Source organism: Ambystoma mexicanum, chromosome 1p, assembly GCF_040938575.1.
Source record: "Ambystoma mexicanum isolate Mex_15411 chromosome 1p, UKY_AmexF1_1, whole genome shotgun sequence".
NCBI classification, from domain to species: Eukaryota; Metazoa; Chordata; class Amphibia; order Caudata; family Ambystomatidae; genus Ambystoma; species Ambystoma mexicanum.
The window spans coordinates 1193102836-1193108835 of NC_090921.1; positions in this window are offsets into that span (position 1 = coordinate 1193102836).

The following is a 6000-nucleotide window of genomic DNA, read 5'->3' on the forward strand; positions in this document are numbered from 1 at the left end:
TTCTTCGCTCTTTCTTGGAGGATTCTGGCTTTCTTGCTGTTTTGGAATCTGGATTCCGGCCTGGCTGTGGTAGAGAATCAGCCCTGGTGTCAGCAATGGATGATTTGGCCCAGATTGTGGATCAGAATTGTCCTGGTGCCATGGTCCAGAGTGTCAAATGTAGCTGAGAGGTCCAGCAGCATCAGGGCTCCAGCACCAAGGTGATAGTGCCCTGATCCTCCTCGGTCACTCTGCTGCATTTGACACTGTGGACCATGGCATCCTCATGGAGAGGTCCGTCCTTTCCAACCATTTGCAGTCTCTTTCTCTTTCCCCTTTTATATCACCTCCAGGGTCTCTCACCTATGGGGTCTACCAAGGCCTGGCTCTTTCTCTTCTTCTCAATCTCTATATCCAGCCTCTTGTTAAGTCGATTCACTCTTTTAGGTCTCAGTTTTTATCATATGCAGATGACACTCGGATTTTGGTGAAGCTTGATCTTCCCTTCCCATGGCTGAATGGTTTTATAAGTGTCTTTCGGCCGTCCATCCTTGGTATGGGAAAAAATTGGCTTTACCTTAATGGAGATAAAACAGAGGTCCTCATTGTTGGTGCCACCCCCGAGTCCTCAGGATGGTCTTCAGCCTTCTGGCCGGTGGAACCTGACCCATTGCCTTCTCTGCAGCAGTGTCGCTAAGTCTGGAAAAGATCTGGGGCTATGCTAATTTTGGGACTGTCAGGACTGGGGGCTATCGAGCCTTTTTGGTTGTAATCCCTGAGCTTCTATCTGGGGATAGAACCAAAAGACCTGGGGCTATATCCCCCGCAGCCCCCCCCCTAGCAATGCCTCTGCTTCTCTGTCTTTAGTGGTAAAAAACCTGGGTGTGAAGCTTTCTGACTCACTGTCTATGCAGGCCTAGGTCAGCGCTGTATGCCAGTCTGTTCACTATAAACTTTGCATTTGGCATAAGGTTTTGCCCTACCTCCCTTGCCTACTGCGTCCCTTGGTAGTGAAGAGAGGGTCCCTGGAATGCCCTTCTCGACCACCATAAACATGACAGCCCGAAGAGCCAGAAACACAAGATACCAGTCACTGTTTGGACAGCCCCCAGGAGGGCCAGTGAATTCTATATATGCAAACAGATATTCTCTCAGACAACCATACAAACTTTATCCAATTGATGTCTTCCTGGATACAGGTGTATCATTGATTATGGATGGAGGTGCCTCACTGAACCTGATCAACTAATGACAAATATCTAACTGTTCTGACATCACTAGAGACACCACAACATAGTAACATTAGCCATGAAGAAAACTTGCATCCTTGCACAAAGTTACATGGACTAACACAGAGAACATGCTTGCACTGTTCTGTAGATAAGAGGACACAAATCGAGGCGTGGATGGCAAAGGGCAAGGGCCAATGGTAATCCTGTGACCCTGCAACAATGTAATCAATAGTTTCTGGGGAAGGTTCAGGCAAGACACTTGAAATGCAAGGGCCAGTCAGATAACCTCTGTATGTGTCGGCTATGGGTAATACCACTTCAACCACCCAATCACGCATGCTCTTAGGTTTTTGGGGAAGCAACCTGATTTGTGATGTCAGACCGTAACAAAAGCCCCTGACACCGACTCAGGAGCTGTGATTGCTGGAGAATTCTGTTTTTCCTGTATTATGCCTGTGTATTATGGAAAATAAAGGACAGTTCTAACTTGCTCTTGGTTGAGACCTCCATTTGTAGGCAGGGGGAGGGTTTGTTGGGCCCTGGGCGCTATGAGCAGTGAATGCGTGGTGTGAACCCCGGTCCTCTCTGGCATACCTAATACAAAGTGGTAGCAGAGGATGGTTTACTACGCCCGTTCGTCATAGAGCTGCCTCTTCCGTCGCAGTGCTTGGAGGACTGTGAGGCACCCCACGGAGCGTGAGACCTAGTGTACGCAGTGCATGAAAAGAAGTAGTGAAGCTATGTTCCCTATTGGCCTGTCCCCGCTCTATACAAACCCCATGACCACACCCCCTCCCACACACAATACAAATCCCCAAACACATGCGCTAGCTGTTTAAGGGAACGTTCAGTGCAGTGCACTGAAATTGCAAGTTTCAACTTCTTCCCACACTTTTATTGTAAAACGAAACCATTCTGGAACAGTTTCTTTTTAAAATAAAAGTATATGGATGGTAAAAACTTAATTAAAAAAAGTAGAGGAGCACCGCTCCCGCCCACTTTGACCACTGGTGAGACCACACGGGAAGTGTACCCTGTGCAGCGGCCATCAGGAGCTGTATTGGAAATATTCTGCCCGCGGTCCGTGAGGAGCCCAGCAGACCAGAAGGACAGTGTGGCAGTTTTGGGGAGAGCCGGTGGCCAAGCAGCATCAGTGATCACAGAGTGTAAGTATTGACTCACCCAGTAATTAATGGGGATGTTAAAGAAATGTTGAGTGTGAGGTGTCGATGAGTATTGTAGAGTATTGGTGTAATATTGGTGAGTATCGTGAAGTATAGTAGGGAAAGGAGCAAAAGTAGATGTCATTTGTTCATGGTTGGGGAACATTTGATCATTGCGGTAAAAGGTTCAGGCGTTTAGCTTAGACCATGATTTAAGGGTACAGATGACAGAGGCTATGTAAATATTGGATTTCCTTTGGATTGGGCATTTTAACTCAGGTCATGTATGATGGTATCCTCATATATAGGGCTTAGCAAATGGAGATAGCTTAAATTGTGTAAAGGTGTACCTCTGGTTTCGTTTTTGTAGAGGCATTTTGTCTACAATTGAAGTTGTAGGTACAGATTGAACACGTGAAATATTGGTATTCCCTGTTAAGAGTCAGGATTACGGCCGTGGGTATATGTCGAGTTTTTGAAAATATCTGTGTAATGGTACAATATCATTGTGAGCTCTGTTAGTTAATTTCTAGTTTTCCCTTATTGTTGAAGAGCACAAGGAAGTGCAGAATTCGGGTTTAGCAAGCAGAACTTTTTTTGACGGAGTAAACTGTTCTGTGGCGGTGCACAGAATGGCTAATGCGCGAGAGTGTTGGGTGTGCCTGAGGAGGACGAGAGTTGCAGAAGGGCGGTGCACGAAGCACACCTGGAAAGTTCATTGGGAGCCAGACAGGCTTGTGATGGTACAAATACAACTGTTATTTTTGAAATTTGACATTGTGCATGATAAGGTATATTTTGCAAAATAACTGCAGGATTGTCGAAAACCTCAACTCAAGGTCAAGTAAGTATTAAAAAGCAATGTATTGCAGAAAATGTGCAGAGCACACACCCCTACAACACCTATGTAAGGCCTGTCTGCGATATAAGGACAAGATTTGTTAATATAGCGCAGAATGGACGAAAAGCACAGAAGGTAAATTGACTAAAGGGCGGGAGCTTCTCCAAATATAAGCAGCAACCGTTACACACACATTTGCAAGAGGTTTATAAGGGGAAAAAACTGAGCAATATTTGAGCTCTGGAAAATGTTTATGAATGATGGGGGGGTATGACGAGGCGTCAATGGATGCTAAGCAAACAGGAGACCCCGGGCAAAAAGCCCTCTGCCCCCGCTCCCTCACTTCCTCCTGACCATTAGAGTGAAGTGGCTGCAGCAGGAACACAGGGACTGTATCCTCTACGGGAGTTAAAATCAGCGGAGGGGTACTCAAATCCAACATTCAAACCTCCACCATATACCAAGGAAGAGGGGCAGGAAGTGGAAAAGGGCAGGGACGTCATTTAGGGGTCGCCAGAGGTCACAACTGCGACCCCTGAGGTCTCCTTTGCGACCTCTGTGGTCTCCCCCGCGACCTCTATAAAAAAAATCTTTTTTTGGTAATTCAAGCTCCTGGGCTGTGGTCAGCACAAGGTGGCTCTTTACTTCTGGAGTGGCTGGCTTTCTTGTTCAGGCCCTTTAAAAAAAATAAGAAAAAATAAGACCAGGAGGGCCACAAGTCTAACACTTTCAGAACTGACCCTAAATGAGAAAAAATAGCAATACCAAATAATGTGAATTCTATACAATAATTGCTAGACTCATTTAAGGTTTATTTCAGGCACACTTCAGGGGGCGAGTCACTGATTTAGTCTGTTCTTAAACATCTCAACTCAGCCTGTCATCCTTCTGAGGTCGACAAATGAGTACCAACACAGGTTGGGTGATATTGGGTGTATAGTTTTTCTATATAAAGCGCTTAAGCGTAAGTGCTATATAATAACACATCATTATCATTTGGTCATGGACGTCTGCTTGCATTCACAGTGATTTTCTAATATGGGCCTATACACACTGATCTTAACGATACATATGGCGATCCATTCTTGTATGAAATGTACATCACATTATAGTGATATCGTATTTTTTCGTAGTGTACAATGGTATGTGAAGCCAATTCCTGTTTTGTCAACAGGTGAAAGGTTGTGTTGCATCGCTACCTGCAATATCTCTTTGGGGTGGGGTCAAATGACATAATTTCCTGTGATGTCATCAGGGGGTCAAGGGTCACGTGATGTCACTTCCGCTAAACCTGGCATTTTGGTGAAATGACGTCCCTGGAAAAGGGGCGCACAGCAAACCCCAGACATGCACAAGGAAAGGGCTGGAGAATATACCATTGAATGAGTGGGTAGGAGGACAAATACACCTGAAATTACATGGGAAGACAGTGGGAGAAACAAGATGGGCGATTAAGGAAGTGGCTGGGTTTAAAGAGAGCAGCGAAGCATGAGAGTGGGCAGAGATAATGGAAGAGGTGGAGAGAAAAGAAAAAGAGGGATAGAATATAGAATGAGCGTGAAAAAGCGCAAAAAGAGAAGCTAAAGGCAGGAGAGAAAATGCAGGAGCAGCTAGAGATGAGGGAAAGAGAGAGCTCAAAATGAGAAGGGAAGAAGACAAGAAGAAAAGGCACGTTTTGGAAAAGAGGGAATGGAGAAAGTGGCAAATAGAGCGGCTCGCAAGAGAGCGCAAATGCAAGGAGGAGGAGTGTGCAGGGAGAGACATAAGACTAAGGTTGGGATTGTCCACTTTTGACAACAGCAAAGGAAGGGATAGGCAAGCCAAGCAAGAGTGAAGCAAGAAATGTGATAGGGCAGCTATGCTGCCAGAGAAAACCAACACAGGGTCCTCCGTGAGGGGGGACTGTGGGAACTTGATTAACCTAGCAGGGGAACCACAGGGAGCAAAGGTATTGAGGAGACAGACCTTCCATGATGATTTCGGCAGGGACTTTGGAGACAAAGAGTCAGAAGATGACTTGGTAGGGTGTGAGGACGAGGGAGTAGGGCAACCTGATTGTCGATCGACAGGGAAACACACTGATCAGAGCTCCACGTGGGGAGCAGACAAAGGAACAGGGGGAATGCGGGGTGACAAGCACGAAGGACTGCGACAGTCCAGGGCTACATTGCACAGCATGGATGACTTGACCCCATATGTGCAAAGGCTTAGAGACCTTCAAGCACAAAGGAGGGGAGAAGTGGCAAGGGCATTTGCATCCACTAAAGACACCGGGAGACTGGATGGGAGAAGGGCTGTCACAGTTACCCTTACTGGAAAAGGAAGGGGGAGACCCCAATACATACCATGGAAACATATTGACAAGAATAATTTGAGGTGTAGGTTATCCTCGTTGACTGCAGGTGCAGGGAAATGGCTATACGAAATGGAAAGGATGACAGCAGGACCAAAATTAGCAGTAGGGGATGTAAAAGGTTTACTAGTGGAGGCCCTCAGAAAGGCTGCCAATGACTTATGGGAAAGGACAGGGTACCCAGGAGTAGCAACCCAGAACACGGTGCACAATGGTTCGCCATGTGCTAACTGCCAAGCGTCCGTGTTGCAAGCTCTAGGGACGCAATACCCAGACACGTCAGATATCTGTGAGATCATGGCATGTAGGATGGGGGAAGATGAAGGCCCCCTACAATATATTCAAGCTATTCAAGAGTTATGGTGCCTTAAAACGCGAGAACCGTGGAACAAAACCATGGCATTATTCTATCATATACTATGCCAAGGGATA